Raw genomic sequence first — 18090 nt, forward strand, 5'->3', positions numbered from 1 at the left:
ATTGCTTGTGTGATATTGCTTAAATATAACACAAATTTAGATTAATTTAAATCCAAATTTAAAGTGCTTCTGATTTCACCAGCAACCTCTGGGAAGCTCATTTCTTAAATAATTTGTCATGTTTCATGAAGAAAGATTTTGTTTGCATCGGTTTCATCTCTTTTTGTGTACACAATCAGCATTTCAATCAAACATTGTATGATACAGCTGGATGAAAGACAGAGTTGAGTTGGACAAACACCTCCATTTCTGCAGTTTGAAGCAAGGCTATTTTGAAAGCAGATGGTCAAGGCTGTTTTTCTGTAATTAAGCTCTCAGGTCTTACAGGAGGAGAGGAGAATTCTCAATGAAATCTGTTGGTTTATAATTCAGCAAACACATAAAATGTGGTCCTATAACCACCGTCTGCATATCTATCAACCTCAGACCCCTGTATTGATTTGGCTGAAACGCTTCATCCTGAAAGGACACCAATAAAGAAAAGAACTGATGAAAGAGCAGGGCTCCTTTCTCAAAATATCCTACCCTCAAAAGCAGGGCAGAGTGAAGTAATTTCCATGTCTAGAAAGACAAACAGGTAGAGAGCACAAGCAAGATAACAGCTCCGTTCCCATACTGAGCTCTTTGTGGGTCAGGGAGTGTTACTGTATAAAAATCCTTGGCAGTGAGTAATTGGCTGCCTAATTAATTGTATTGGCAGACCTTGTTCTGTGGAGGGTTGAGTGTGTCACAGGGCGCTTGGCTCACACTCAAGGGTGGAGCTTTATTGGCTTTATCTTTGTTTATGCGGCCAGTCACTCTCTACATCTGCTGCAGACCAACCATATGGACCTACGGAAACGTTCTATTGGACTCATTAAAGAACATCGATACTTTTATATTTTCCATGAATGTGTGATCAGGGCACAGTGATACTAATTGCAAATTCAACCTTCAAATTAAATTTAAAGCTGAAAAGTGTTAAAATACTTTCTCTTTTCCCACCTTAATATCCAGAGTCAACAAGAAGTAAGCCATTTGTAGCATGATTCCCTATTAAAATTGTAAATTCTGTGGCTTTCTGGTGCTATCAAACCATGGGTCTGTTGTTTAAGCATCCCTACCCAAGTATATTTGGTTGCTGGCCGAAGATCTCTAAATGAGGGCAAAATCTCCAAAAGGGAGTTGCGGAAACTACAAAAGGGAGTGTCACTTCCATGCACAGTTCGAGTTAGGGAAAGGGTTAGAATAGTTAGTGGCTTTCTATATCTTTGAAAGCCACTAACTATTCTGCAGCTATATCCTTCTCTCCCAAACAGCAAGACGCAGCAACACTGGCTCAACCAATGGTGAGAGTTTAGTCACACTGCTCAGGAAACCTGGTTGACGCTTAGTCATAACTAGCAATTATGTTTGGTGATGATTGTGGCACAGAACTTATACATTTTAACTTTGAAATAAAATGTTTACATTTGACATACTCTAATTCATCAATTGCGATAAATGAGTCACTACAATTTACATTGACTCTGGAATAATATTTTTATAGTCGTTTTGTATAATTTAAAAGATAGAAAGAAGGCAAGGGTGTTCTTACTTCTGATAATCCCATACAGTCAGTGCTAGTTGCTTTGGCTCCAACTGTTTGTGAGTACACAGCATGAGAAGGACTTTGACTATATTTGGCCATTCTAACATGTTGGCTGTTATGTTTTGCCACTCGCAAGTATCTCCCATGACCCCTGATGCTCATTACGCCACATTCTAGAATGAAAACTGAAAATTGACAGCATTTAAAAAAAGCAAAAATCTGGGTTACTGTGAGGCACATATATTAATTAATTTATATTATAGTGAATTGGGACTAATTTTTAAATATGAAATACTCACTTTTTCAAAAGTATTGTCACAAGACATAAACAACATGTATATAAATATGATTTTAGTGTGATAAAATCACTAACTAACCTTACTAAACTTAATAGCTGTATATAGTTAGAGCCAATTTTACAACTTCGTTGCCATGATGATGTAATGTCAACAAACCCTAAAATGCCTGTAAAAATTACAATTTAAACAACTTTACAGCTCAAATAATATATGAGTTTAAACAGAAGAGTTAACTCTTTCATATGTACCTTCACATACAGTATATAACATCACATTTAAAAACTGTACCCCACAGAGTAGCGTCACACATATGTGTTTCTGCAAAACAGACAGCCAAGCTATCACAAAAGCATCACGATACCAGTTCACAGCTTGTATATGCACAGCCATCACATCTAAACACGATCTTCCCATGCACAAAGCCATGTCTGCTTAGGTGATATTTCAAACAGTGCATAGGCAAACAGCACTGCTGATAGTATTTGTTCATTTATTTATTTTTTTATAGCTGTATATAAACAAAATAAATAAAAAAAAAAAATACAGCACAGCAGACATAGCCCATTTGTTCAAATTTTTACTAATAGTATTTCACATTTCTGCCTTCAGACCCACCATAAATTGGCACCATTCACTTCCATTGTAGTGCCTCACTGTAACCTTGATTTTTGTTTTTGTTTTAAAGGAAAGAAGGGATGAGTCTAAATACATTTTTGTAGTAATAAACATTATGCCACAAATGCTGTCAATTGAGCTTAACTTGAATTGAACCCGGAATATTCCTTTAATTTACTACAGCATGTATCACCAGTTAATTAATACAAATCAATTATGGCAGATGCTATTTTAAACCTGGTGCAAATAACGGTATATGCTATTTGCTTTACACCCAGTGCAAATTGTGGCATATTATCTTTGCCCCATATTTAAATACATACAGTATATGTGCATTACTGCAGTGTGTTTATCTTGTTTATCATGTCCCACAGACATCCTACAACAACCCATACCCTTTATTTGCTGTTTATATACCAACTCAGGTGGACACGGACACTCTCTTATGTGAAATACATGAGGCTCTCGTTGTGCATCAAACTAATCACCGGGACGCAGCGCTCATTGTGGTAGGGGACTTTAACAGCGCCAACCTAAAATGCGTAGCGCCAAATTTCCACTAACACATTACCTGCCCTACTAGAGGCAACAGGACTCTTGATCATTGTTACACCACTTTTAAAGGAGGCTACAAAGCACAGTATCTACCACCATTTGGGAAATCGGACCATGTTGCCATCTTCCTCATGCCTAAATACAAACAAAGGCTGAAACAAGAAGCTCCGGTTCAGAGGGAGGTCGATAGACCAATCAGTGGCCACTCTGCAAGACGCTCTAGATGACGATGATGGGGACATGTTCTGGCGGAGCTCTGATGACATCAACGTGTTTACGGAAGCAGTCGTGTGACTGATCGGGAAACTGGTAGATGATACAGTCTGCAAAACAACCATCAGGATGTTTCCCAACCAGAAGCCGTGGGAGGATAAATCCATTCACAATGCTCTGTCATCCCTCACCACTGCCTATAAAGTTGGGCTCGCCACTGGGAACATGGACAACTACAAAATCGCATCTTACAACACATGCAGAGTGGTAAAGGAGGCAAAACGGTGCTACAGGAAGAAATTGGAGTCACAGTTTCAACAGAGTGGCTCCAGAAGCATGTGGCAGGGACTGAGAACGATAATGGACTATAAAACACCATCCCCCCAAATCACGAACGCTGATGCTTCTCTCGCAGACAAGCTGAACACTTCGCTTCGAGGTTGCAGTTTACTGCACTAATAGTGATAACGGCTGCCTGTATGCAGAGAGCATTAATGCTGGAAACGCGTTCCCAGTCACAGAGTGCAATGTGAAAAAGGCTTTCCGGAGAGTGAACATCAGGAAAGCAGCAGGACTAGATGTAATCTCAGGTTGGGTCATCAGAGCCTGCACTGACCAGCTAGCAGTTTGCAGAGATATTCAACCTCTCCCTGGAACAGTCAGTAATTCCAACCTGCTTTAAACAGTTCCTGTCCCAAAGAAACACCAACCTTCCAGCCTTAATGACTATCGTCCTGTAGCACTGACCTCAATTGTGATGAAGTGCTTTGAAAGACTGGTCAGAGAATTCATCACCTCCTCACTACCTGACACCATGGAACCTTTACAGTTCGCTTATGTCCAAATCGCTCAGCGGACGATGCCATCACACATTACCTCCATAAAGTCCTAGAACATCTGGACAAGAAGAAGGGAAATTATGTTAAAATGCTGTTTGTTGATTACAGTTCAGCTTTTAATACTATAATTCCCTCAAAACTCACCACCAAGTTGGAGGACCAAGGATTAAGCCCACCTCTGCATCAGTGGATCTCCAACTTCCTGACTGACAGACCTCAAGCAGTAAGGGTGAGCAGACATGTCTCACCCCCCTCACCCTCAGCACTGGAGCCCCCCAGGGGTGTGTTCTAAGTCCCCTGCTGTACTAATTGTACAATTATGTCTGTGTGGCCACTTCAAACTCCACCAGCATTGTCAAGTTTGCTGACAACACTGTTGTGGTGGGCCTGATCTCTGATAATGATGAGAAGGCCTGTCTACAGGAGATCAAAGGCCTGGAGGACTGGTGCCAGGAGAACAACCTCCTTTTGAATGCCAGCAAGACAAAGGAGTTGATAGTGGACATCAGCACAAAGCAGGCGAGGAACTACCACCCCATTATGATCAATGGGGCCACAGTGGAGAGATTGGACCATTTCCGATATAACTTGGTATAAACATCTCACATGATCTGTCATGGTCCTGTCACATTAAAACCGTAGTGAAGAAGGCCAGTCAGCGTCTTTACCACCTCAGTCACTTAAAGGACTTTAAACTACACTCTATGGTGCTAAAAACTTTTACACCTGCACCATTGCGAGCATCCTGACAGGAAACATCACAGCCTGGTTTGGAAACTGCACAAAACAGGATAGACTGGCTCTACAAAGAGTGGTGCGATCAGCTGAGCACATAACCCACATCAGACTCCCTGACCAGCAGTCCATCTACAGCAAACAATGCTGGACCACAGCCAGGAAAATCATGAAAGACCTCAGTCATCTTAATAATGGACTCTTCTCTTTGTTGTGGTCAGGGAAACGCTTCCACTCCCTGATGGCCGAAATGGAGAGAATGAGGAGGAGCTTCTTTCCCCAGGCCAACTGTGTCCTGAACCAAGGACAACACCAGGACTAGGTTCACTATTCAACACCACACATTTGAAGCAATATTCTTCAGCACTATTCTGACCTGTTGCAGGTCTACATTACTACATATTGAACATTACTGCACAATTGAACTTTACCCTGCACAATATATCACATTTTATTTGTATAGCGCCTTTCACAATACACATTGTTTCAAAGCAGCTTTACAGAAGTTCAGGCATTAACAGACGATAAAACTGTAATGTCTATAATGTCGATGAATCATCATTTTGTAATTAGGTAAAATACGATTGTTAAATGTGTTTAAAAATAAGTCATTAAATAATAATTGTATTAATAACTCCAGTTAGCAAGCTGAAGGCGACTGTGGCAAGGAACACAAAACTCCATAAGATGTTGATTAATGGAGAAAAATAACCTTGGGAGAAACCAGATTAACTGTGGGTGCCAGTTCCCCTCTAGCTAACATCATGAATATAATGTAAATATTACTTATGTTTAGTTAGTCATGGTTTAAAATTATTAAACTAAGTAAGCTTTAAGGGTCAGTGTTTAAACGTCGATTTTGTTTGAACTGTAAGATTAATGACCAATGTCTTTGAAGTCCAGCCTGGATTAACAGCAGAAGTTCACATAGATGCAACTGTCCTTGTTAATTGGCTGATGAATGCTTTTGTTGGCAGTTGTTAGTCTATGTATTCCATTCCAAGATCGTAGTCCATCAATAGACCGAGGTGATACAGGCAGAGATCAGGCATGTGAAATGCAGTTCAACCTGCTCGGTAATTTCGGTGAGGTTCGGTGTGGTCCTATCCAAGGTTCAGACAATGACATATGAAGTTATGCAGTTTCTCATGTCTTATGGTTGGAATTGGCATCAGTTCATCCTCTGAAGTCCATCATAATAGACTGAAGTGATGTTTGGCTGGCACCAGCTGCATTTTGGAATGGTGCTGTATCCAGCCGATTCTGGTGACCTCAGGAGGTTGAGACAGGGAAACAAATAAAATAATATAAGCATAGATGCCATTCAATTTATTGCATTATAAATCATGATCAATGTTTCTGGTTTCTGGTTCCAGCAGACTAAACTAAAGCAGCCTAATTGTGGGTTGGAGGATAAATTAGGTGCATGCCTGGCTAAACAGATGAGTCTTTAGTCAGAACATACACCAGTGTATGTTCTGACTAAAGAACATACACTAAAGAACATACACCTTCGAGATGCAGACACACATACACCTGTGTGTCTGCATCTCGAACAGTGTTAGGGAGAATATTCCATAGTTTAGGAGCCAAACGTACAAAATTATCTACGTCCTATTGTGGAGTTTGATATTCTAGGAACTATTAACAGGCCAGAATTTTGCGATCGTAATGAAAGTGATGGTATATAGCATGGTAGAAGGTCACTTAAGTACTGTGGAGCTAGACCATTCAAAGCTTTGTACGTAGTTAACAGAATTTAAAAATGAATACGGAATTTAACTGGTAGCCAATGTAACAATGATAAAATGGGGCTAATATGATGATATTTCTTGGTTCTCATTAGCACTCTGGCTGCTGCATTTTGAACCAATTGAAGTTATTTTATTGATCTTGCTGGACATCCTACCAGTAATGCATTACAATAATCTAGTCTTGAGGTCATGAACGCATGAATTAGTTTTTCGGCATCAACAACAGAGAGCATGCACCTTAATTTAGCAATATTTCTTAGGTGGAAGAATGCTGTTCTACAAACATTGGTAATTTGATTCTCAAAGGACAGATTGGTATCAAATATTACACCTAAGTTCTTCGCTGTTGAAGATGGTGTAACAGTACATCCATCGAGAGTCAAATTATATTGTAGTGTCTTATTTGGTCCAATAATTAGTACCTCTGTTTTGTCAGAATTGATTAGAAGGAAATTTCTGGCCATCCAATCTTTTATTTCATTGATACACTCTGCTAATTTGGAGGATTGTGAAATCTCATCAGGATTTGAAGAAATATAAAGTTGTGTATCGTCGGCATAGCAGTGGAAACTTATTCCATGATTCCTGATAATATCTCTCAGGGGAAGCATATACAAGGAGAAATGCAGAAGCCCTAAAACTAATCCCTGTGGCACTCCATATTTTACTTTTGTTTGGTTTGACAATTCCTCATTTACATAGACAAGTGGTAAGTATGACCTAAACCATGCTAATGCAACTCCACGAATGCCAACTTAATTCTCTAGCCTATTCGAAAGAATGTTGTGATCTATCGTGTCGAATGCAGCACTAAGATCTAAAAGCACTAGAAGAGAAATGCAGCCACGATCAGATGATAAGAGCAAGTAATTTGTAACTCTGATAAGTGCAGTCTCTGTACTGTGATGAGGCCTAAATCCTGACTGAAATTCTATGTATATACTATTTCTCTGTAAATGTACATATTTGTGAGGATACTATCTTTTCTAATATTTTTGACATAAAAGGGAGATTTGAAATCAGTCTATAATTAGCCAGTTCTCCAGGATCAAGTTGTGGCTTCTTAATAAGTGGTTTGATAACTGCCATTTTGTAACGAACTCTGATCCTCAAGTTCACCCCGCCCCCTCTAGCTCTCACGCTCGCTCCCAATCACCAGAATATTAGTTTCACCTGCACGGTTCATTTCCTCTATATATACTCTGCCCTCTCTCCCCACGTTTGTTGGTTATTGTTGTTTCCCCTTCGCTTCGCTCAGCTCTATTGTTTCGCTAGCTTCCCCTGTTTAAACTACTCGCTTGTCTTGTCTTTGTTATATTCTGATCTCCCGGCTTCAACCTTACGCTTCCCTGTGTTACGCTTCTTTGGATTTGCCCCTTTGCCATATTCTGATTTCCCGGCTTCGACCTTACGCTCCCCTTGACTACGCTTCTCTGGATTTGCCCCTGTGTACTTTTGCCATTCTGCCAATAAAGCAGTTTTACCCGACATTGTGACTATCTCTTCTTGTGCGTGTTACACATTTTAAAGTTTCTTGGAACATGCCCTAAGCATAGCGAAGGGTTAATAATATTAAGAAGTGGTTCTGAAATTACAGGAGATACCTCTTTTAAGAGCTTAGTTGGTAGAGGATCTAACAAACATGTTGTGGCATTTGATGTTTCGATAAGTTTTGTTAGCTCTTCAATGACCTATGACATAGAAGGATTGAGGTTCAGTTGGTAGAGTGGTAGAGCGGTAGAGCAGGTTGGCCACTAATCACAGGGTTGGTGGTTCAAATCCCAGCCCACACGACTCCACATGCCAAAGTGTCCTTGGGCAATACACTGAACCCCAAGTTGCTCCCAATTGCAGGCTAGCAACTTGCAAAATTGTGAATGGGTGAATGAGTCACAGTGTAAAGTGCTTTGAATACCGTTAAGGTTAAAAAGGCATTATATAAGTGCAGACCATTTACCATTGAGGTTGCATGTTAGGAAAATTATTAGACACTGTTTTCTGAGGTGCTATGACAGATGATTTCATAATTCCAATTTTATTTCTGATTATTTCAATTTTATCTGTAAAGAAATTCATGAAGTCATTACTCTTATGCTGCGACATAATATCTGGTTCTGTTGAGGCTTTATTTCTAACAATCTAGCCACAGTACTGAATAAACATCTAGGATTGTTGTGGATATTTTCTATGAGTTTACAAAAATATGCTGACCTGGCAGCTTTTAACGCCTGTCTGTAGCTACAGACACTATCCTTCCATGCACCACGAAATACTTCTAATTTTGTATTTTTCCACATGCGCTCCATTTTCCGAGCTGCTCTCTTGATGTGTGTGATCATTGTGCCATGGTGCAGGGATTATTTCTTTAATTTTCTTTAATCAAAGTGGGGCGACAATAGCAAGAGTGCTAGAGAAGACTGCATTTATATTTTTTGCTATTTCATCAAGTTCTTCTGGGCTTTGGGGTTTATTGAGTGTATTAGATAGATCTGGAAAATTATTAGTGAAGCTATCTTTAGTGATCGAAAGAATAGTTCTACCTGAACGATAGCGTGGTGTAGATTGAATAACATTATCTGATTGCAGCATACAAGAGGCAAGGTAATGATCTGAGATGTCATCACTCTGCTGCAGAATTTCTATATTATCAGCATCAATTCCATATGACATCTAGCGTATGATTATGGCAATTAGTTGGTCCTGTTACATTTTGTCTGACTCCAAGAGAGTTGAGAATATCGATAAATGCTAATCCCAATGTATCATTTTCATTATCTATGTGAATGTTGAAGTCACCAACAATTAAAGCTCTATATACAGTAACTACAAGATCTGATAAAAAATGAGCAAATTCACCAAGGGAATCAGAATAAGGCACAGGTGATCTATACATTGTAGCAAGGACAAAAGAGATTTTTTATTTATATCTGATGGTGCATGATTATTTCAAAAGACTTACATTTATATAATGTCCTCTGAGTAACACCAATAACTTCACGGAAAATTGTAGCAACACCTCCTCCTCGACCCTTCAGATGAGGCTCATGTTTATAACAATAACTTGGGGGAGTAGATTCATTTAAACTAATATATTCATCCGGTTTAAGCCAGGTTTCAGTCAAACAGAGCACATCCAATCTATGACCTGTAATCATTTCATTAACAATTAATGCTTTGGTAGAAAGAGATCTAATGTTTAGTAGCCCTATTTTTATATGATGTGTATTTTTAATTTGTTTGATTTGTTCAAGTTTGACCTTAATCAAATTTTTTCTAAATTATTTAGTGAGGGTATTGTGTTTGGTAGTTCAGGGAACAGAAACTGTCTCTATGAGATATCTAGGAGATACTGTCTCAATGTGTTGTAGTTTATGTGACCTGTGTGACGTCTCAAGGCAGCTAACAGATGTTCGGATTCACCAGTTTGTCTGCTTCCTGACCTGGGCCCCAGTTATTCAAATACTATCATTATTAAATCTATGAGCCAAATTACTAGAGAGGAGAGCACGTTCCCTGGAGGGATGGAGTATGTATCTCTTTAGCAGGTCAGGTCTACCCCAAAAACTCTTCCAATTGTCTATAAATCCTATTTTATTCTTCAGACACCACTCCGACATCCAGCCATTCAGTGACACTAATCTACTATTAACCTCATCACCACGACGAGCAGGGAGGGGACCAGAGCATATTACAGTGTCTGACATAGTTTTTGCAAATTCGCACACCCCTTTATCTTTAGTGATCTCCGAGTGGTGAAGCCGGACATGGTTAGTGCAGACATGGATAACAATTTTAGAAAATCTACATTTAGCATTAGCAACCACTAAATTTGATTTGATGTCATATGCTCTGGCCCCCGAATTGCAATTAAAAATAGTGGCTGGAGTCTCTATTTCCACGTTCCTTACAATAGAATCACCAATAACAATGGCTCTTTCAACATGATTCTCAGTGGGTATATTACTGAGAGGGGAGAATCAATTGGAAACCCTAACAGGAACAGGAGAGTGGTGTCTCTTTGCTGAACGATTATGCTGCCGAGACATCACCCAAATGCCCTGCTGCAGAGGCTCTACAGCTGGAACCCAACTTTTCTTTCTCACTGACCTCCACTAGCATTCGGATGAGAGTCTCAAACTCATTAACCTTCTCCATCAGCCTGAATAATTCCTTACATTTATCACATGTGAATCCTTCACTGCTGATGGAGGAGGCTATTGTAAACATGTGACATGCAATGCAGGAAGAAATAACATGAGCGGATGCCATGACTTACCGCAAATTGTTTGTTGTTGTTGGTTGTTCCTGAGCGGAGAGGGTGAGGGTTTGAGACTGATGTGAATCCCTCACGCAATTTTATGTTGTTGTTGGTTGTTCTTGATAAGTGGTACTTTGAGATTGATGAAATAATCTGTGTACCGCAAAGTAGAAAAAACGGGTGCACGCTGAAAAATAGATCGTGGATGCAGGAGGAATATGCTTTAAAATGGCAGATGTTAAGGACTAAAGGCTGAAAACAGATATATAAGCGATGCTAAAAAAACTAGCAGGCTACAAACACAGGCTCTAGCTAGGTGCCAGCAGCAACAGGTAAAATACATGCAGACGAAACAGTAGAAAAGTGGAAAAACATGGTAAAATGACAAAGGATATAACAATGAATATAATGATGAACGTTTGAGAATAAGAATAAGCAATGCTAAGCAGGCTACAAACAAACAATCGTGCAGCGTGCCGTCAGCAACAGGAAGTCCAGTGACATGCAGGAAACATTGTATGGCAATATATATATTGCCACTCATACTGTTGCTGCTATTCTACATCTATCACAATGCTCTATTTCATATTCATATGCATATTTGTACACATAGTATATTTCTCTTTCCCCTATTTTATTGTGTATTTTATTGTTTTTTAAATATAAGTGGTGTTTTTTTTAATTGTGGTTGTACGCCTATGTCTACTCCTTATATATATATATATATATATATATATATATATATATATATATATATATATATATAAAATCTTTATCGTAAGCTATGGGGAGAAAGTCGTATCAAGAATTTCACTACATGCCGTACTGTGTATGGCTATGTATGTGACAAATAAAACTTGAAACTGAAACTTAAACTTCCCTTAGAAAAAATAACTTTATTTTTGCTACAGTAACCATAGTTTCAACATGGTGTATTGTAGTAAAATTATAGTAACCACAAAATTAACCATGGTTACCATATTACCACCATATTACTGTAGTAACACCATGGTCATTAAAACTATGGATTCTGCCAAAAAAACATGGTTGCTTCAATATTACTACAGTGATGCCATCTACACGCAAGCGAAAGAATAAAAGGAAGGAAACAAGTGTGATTAACAGACCCCGCATCTAGATCAAACTCTTCTCTGCACTCCTCAACATCCACCGTGACCAAATCACTGCAATGAAATCAACCTTTATATTATTAGGGTTCAAGCCCGAAGGGCTAGAAGCCTATTGTAATTGTAAGGATTTTTATTATTATTATTATTTTTATTATTCTGCCCTAAAACTGATCATTTCGGTACCACTAGTCCCCAGAACACTACAGCGTATCAAAGTTTCGGCCCAATCAGCCTCAAGGTGGCGCTATAGTGATCATGTTTACATTTTGGCTCATACATCATAAACCGTTTGCTGCACACTCAATTGTCTTACATTGTTGTATTCTTTGGCTCAATTCAAACAAAACATATATCTCCGATTTCATTTCCGTCATGAAAATGTTAGTGCTAATTTGCATAATTAGAAGAAACTACTTTTTCGAACTTCTCCTATGCCGTATGTCTGATTCACACTAAAATTAGCATGTGTCTACTATGAAACCTCCTGAGAAAATGTTATAGAAGGAATTTTGATTCGTCAAAGCGTTGCGAAGATATAATCCAATGAATTGTCAGGCGTCATCCATGTTGTACGTATTGACCAATATTTACCAAATGAAAAGGCCAAATGTTACGAAACTTGATACACATGTACAACAACACATTTTGAGTCTGCATACAACATTTTTAAAACATTAGCCCATAGGGGCGCTACAACAACAAAATGCTAATAACTCTGCAACTGTATTATCAATGAAGTTGAAAATTGGTATGCTTCTTGTAGATACTAAATGCTTACATATTCTACAATGCAGACAAATAAAAAAAATATGGCCACCGGAAGCCAATAATTTTTCAGCAAAATGGCTGTATAAATGGTGTGTAAATTATTGTATATTATTCAATGTTATTTCCTATTGTGATTCCCTAGGTCAATAATTATCAAAGAAAAGTTGAACTTAAGTTATTTATTTAGATATTTAGGGGTTGCATTTATCATGTGGGTTTGACCAAGTGTATCCAAAAGCCTATAATTCCTAAAATAAATATTCAAACTTCTAAAACCTTTTTGGAGATTGGGTGCATTGTGGCTTTATAACAGTTAAAAAGTTTATAAAAATGGCCACCATAACAATTATCCTGTTTCAGGATTGTTGAACACAAGACATCAGTCATATTCAACACCAGTTTGCAAATTCAGCTACTTACAAAGTACATATACATATACAAATACATTCCTTTTAGCATACTTTGAAAGTTCTTAAAAGGCTTGAACCCGTTAATTGCTGCTAGCAGCTATATTTTTTCATTTATTAGTTTGTCAGTTTTTCATAATCTTAGTTTTTTTTGCTTCGGTTGCTTTCAGTGTTTCTTGAGCTAAAAGCAGATACAGGTGGGATCATCACAGACGTTTTGCAATATTGTGACCCAGTCAGAATAGAAAACCACACAAACATTTGTAACTCCTGAATGAGAGTGTGTTGCTTGCCGGTCACACGTCAGACTTGCCGGCATCCAGAGATGAATTGTGAATAAAATATATTTAAATGTCAGAGAAAGTCAAATCTGGTGACATTTTTGCTGACTTCAGACCTGAACACCCTTTTCCTGGCACTTGTCATGAATCAAAAGCAACATTTGGATGCTTTTATTAATGTTGTTTCACAAATGTTTCTCCATTCACCACTATTGCTTTATGCTGATGGCCGCAAATATGGCCACTGTGATGAAAGTGCTATGTGTGCGTGAAATGTCATCACACCATTACTGCGTCAGTACTGAACATGCACATTTCGACACAGTTTAAAGCGCAAAGACGCATGAACTGTGATTGAAAATCAGGTTTATTCCACCAAATACTGGTTTCTGAACTTTTCCTAAGTTAAACATTAGTATTGTGTTGTTTATAAATTAATATGAACTTGTTTTATTTGCATTATTTAAGGTCTGAACACACTACATCTTTTTTGTTATTTTGACCAGATGACACAATCTGTAAGAGTGCTGGGACAAACTAATACTTACCTTTCTCTGCCCCACACGCATTTTCAGATAAATTATTTATGACTTAAAAAATATGATATGCCTGCTTTAAAAATACCAATTTCACCATTTGAACACATTATGGGTTAACATAATACATTATTGGAAATTTATAGTGTGGATCTACAGTATGTTTTCAAAAGAATGGATTTTTAGGTGGGGTTCTGCCCTACTTGCCACACCTGTGTATAAAGTAATAAAATCAGAGACTCTCTCCTTGATTCACATTCAATGTGCTCATCGTCAGAGAATTTATAGTAAAAAAGACTTAAACATTGATCTGTTTCTCACCCATATGAGCGACAGACAAGGAACCAGAAAGATGCAGAAACTTGGTACTATACATTTACTTTTATTAAAAAATATAATTCTGTGAAGCAAAGGTTCTGCATTAGATGATGATAACACTTGTTTAAAAAACATTTTAAAAGACACATCTAAGGCTGTTGTTCTGGGATTGATGTGCACTTTTTGCACCAAACTATGTTTATCTCTAAGAGACAGAATGTGTCTCCTTCCTTAGCAGTATGATGGCTGCGTGATCCCATGGCGTTTCTACTTGCATACTATTTTTTTACAGATAAAAGTGTTACCTTCAGGTGTTTGGAAATTGCTCCCAAGGATGAACCAGACTTGTGAATGTCTAAAAAAAAAAAATTCTGAGGTCTTGGCTGATTTCTTTTGATTTTCCCATGATGTCAAGCATTGAGGCACTGAGTTTGTTGAATTAAATCACAGTTAAATTTTATCAGGTGCAGCTGAACAAAGACATTAACTTTAAATCCACAGTTAGTTGCAATGTGAATATAGTAGAATATTTTCTACATATGAAGAACCCAGCACTCTAGGGTTGACATTATTGTGGACACAGAATTTTGAGTGCATTTCTAGGCCATACATCTACATATTTTCTAACATCAAAACACATGATGTGCATATTTTATCTAAGATTGAACTATCAAATCATTTAAAATTGTTCTATTATATAGTCATTTCATGTCTGACAAGTATTTAGTGAATGTTGAAATCACCGTTAATTAAGCATCTGCTTTTGGAATTTATGACTGTTGATTGAGTCTGAGAGACAAATCATTTAAATTTGAATGCAATAGCATGCCATTAGTGCATTTTTGACCCAGAGCACAGTATGACAGCTGAAGAATGATAGGACAGCTCATGTGCAGAGCGTTGGGAAACAATGTACACACAGTCATTAGAAAAGACATGAAATACCATACTTAGTTATCTCTCTTGGGCTGAAGCCATGGGGTTTCAGAGACACAGAGGCTTGTTCTTACCATGTATATAAAACATATGGAAAAGGACAAAAACAGACAAAAACTAATTTTAGCAATCATTTATGGTCAGAGAAGACAGTGGATAATTAGCATGCATAATAATGAACCAATGATTTAAAATATGATGTCTTCATATGCAGTGAGAAGCAATGTTATCAGACTGATTGTAACACAATAGTGATGTTGACTAGCTGTTTCCTTTTTTTATTTTCCTTGGGGTCTGATGCTGAGTAAATTAGATCAGGTTGAGGTTTCAGGTTTAAATTGTTAATATTGCCTGAAGAGAGATGCCACATGTTTGAGGTAATTTTGATGCAAACACTCCAGAGTAAAGACAGCAAATCACTGCTATATTACTGAAAGTTTGCTACTTCTGTTGTACTGACTCCTGGGGCCAGATTCATTAAACATTTTTAAGAAGAAAATTCTTCTTAACTACCATTTTCATCTGAATTTCTAACTTGGGGAAAAAAGTTAGGAATAATTTGTATTCCCGAAAAACTCCTTAATAAAACTAATTTATTTTTCCATATAGGGCACCTATTATGCCCCATTTCACAAGATGTCATTTAAATATTTGGCATCCCCAGAATATGTCTCAGCTCAAAATACCCTACAGATCATTTATTATACCATGTTGAAAATGCCAATTTTTGGGTGGGAATAAAAAAGTGCTGTTTTTGTGTGTGTCTTTAAATGCAAATGAGATGGTACTCCCCACCCCCTATCCAGAATAAGGTGGAGTTTTGACATCTCCGCTTCGGATAACTAGACATCATAAGCAACATTACTGACAGCGAAAATAGTGGTGTTCAGCCCTATATGTTTGAACTGGAGTCAGACACTGATGAGGGAGAGACTCCATCAGAAGTAACAACTTTGAGAATGAACCAGGATGTTTCTGAATGGTTAATTGATAAATGTATTTATTTGTTGTAGAGTTTTTTCAGCAGTTTTGCAATGATGGATGAGCAACACACACATACATAAATACAGTTACAATGTTAGTTATGTACTATAACAAAACAACACACACAAACAAACATTTTGAACATGTTGCGTAATGTTCACTTATTAATGGAGTACAGGTACAGCAGTATTCGTCAACAGTCGAGGGCAGGGCCTGTACAAAGTGACATCACTTTGCACAGAATCTGCGAATGGCTTGTTCTGGGACAGTCCTTATGATTTATGGGGATTAAAAAAAAGGACGGATGGATTTTTATCATTATAGGGTGGTTACTGTAATTCTGTCATTATAGGGTGGTTACACTGCCAACACACATTTATGTTCAAAAACCATGTAAAAGTTAAATTTGCATAATAGATCCCCTTTAAGATTGTTCTTAACCTTTTCATAGGTAGTGTCACACATATGTGATGGTTACTAACTCGGCCCAGCACAGTAGCTTCACACATATGTGTTTCTGCAACAGCCAGTGATGTCACAAGCTACCAGATTCCAAACATCTTTCACGCCATGGTGCTGTTGGATTATACATGCTAAAGAATTGAAACGACATGATTTGAATCTAGGATTTACACAATCTTAATCATGGAATTCCACAACGTCATAAATGGAAAGGCTTTGGTGCCAGTAAGTCTCACATCTGGCCAATAAAGCAAACCAAGAGACTTGTCTAGATCCCATATGACTTGAAAACTTCTCTGCAAAGAAGTTCAAAGGTCAAAGCAATAAAAGACAGAACACACAGTCTTGGAGTTCCCGAGAGACTCGGGACACACAAGATTCTGTCCTCTGATATAAACCAGTTTGCTACACTTAGACTCATCAGATCACATGACATTGTGATCATTGTTCAGCAAAGAGCATCTTAAAAAGGACATTCCTTAATTCAGAAACACCTCACACAGTCACAGTACTTTGGTGAATCAATCCTATAACATATACAAGACAGCATGGACCCAGATACAAGACCTATACTTGCTAGGTAATTCTGACAATTGCTTTGAACTGTGGTAACTTGTATAACTGACAAATTCATGATTATAGCCTGATATACCTCTTTAAAATGTGTGTAATGTGTTATACATGTTTTATAACCAATGAATTAACCAGTATGATTTGTGACCAGGGATTTTCATGTTTTGTTACCTACACATATAATATCCTTGAAAAATGTTATGTTTATTATGTAAACGTTTGCTGGTGTATGCCGAGAAAGCTGATGACAATGAATGTCATGCCTCTTGTATCCTTTGCAAGATATAAAGTTAATGATTAAACATGCACTATTTTGTGCAGGAATTTTGTAAAACAATCTGAAACCAAGGACCATAAAATCAACTGTTGGAAAAGACAGCCCTATTGACCATGTGACTCTGAAAAGTCACTTCTGATTGGCGCAGGACACCTTTGGGGATGCAGCCAATTTCAGTTAAAATTTTTCCAAACAGGAAGAACACTCTCTTCTTCTCTTGTCGTCTTCCCTCTCTGCTTGTCTATCCTGCTCGTCTGACTGATCAACCTTCGCTCTGACTCTTCCCTCGTGGTCTTCCCTGGATTTCGTCTGAACCAGATCCATGTCATGTGAGGTCTGAGGTATCTCGGGACTCGATGTACTTAAATACCTGTGATATTTTCAATAAGCCATGAGAATAATATCACTCCGATAAGTGAATTAATCATAATTCACTTATTAAAGCTAATTCCTTACAGTAGAAATTGTAAGCGGATACAACGAGACGTTGTATTATGATTTTAATTGTGGAGAATTTAATCAGAAAATAATCTAGTTATTTCTCATTTATCTAATTTATTATGGTTGTCGAACGCAACTA

The sequence above is a fragment of the Xyrauchen texanus genome, chromosome 11, assembly GCF_025860055.1.
Source record: "Xyrauchen texanus isolate HMW12.3.18 chromosome 11, RBS_HiC_50CHRs, whole genome shotgun sequence".
In the NCBI taxonomy this organism is placed as follows: domain Eukaryota; kingdom Metazoa; phylum Chordata; class Actinopteri; order Cypriniformes; family Catostomidae; genus Xyrauchen; species Xyrauchen texanus.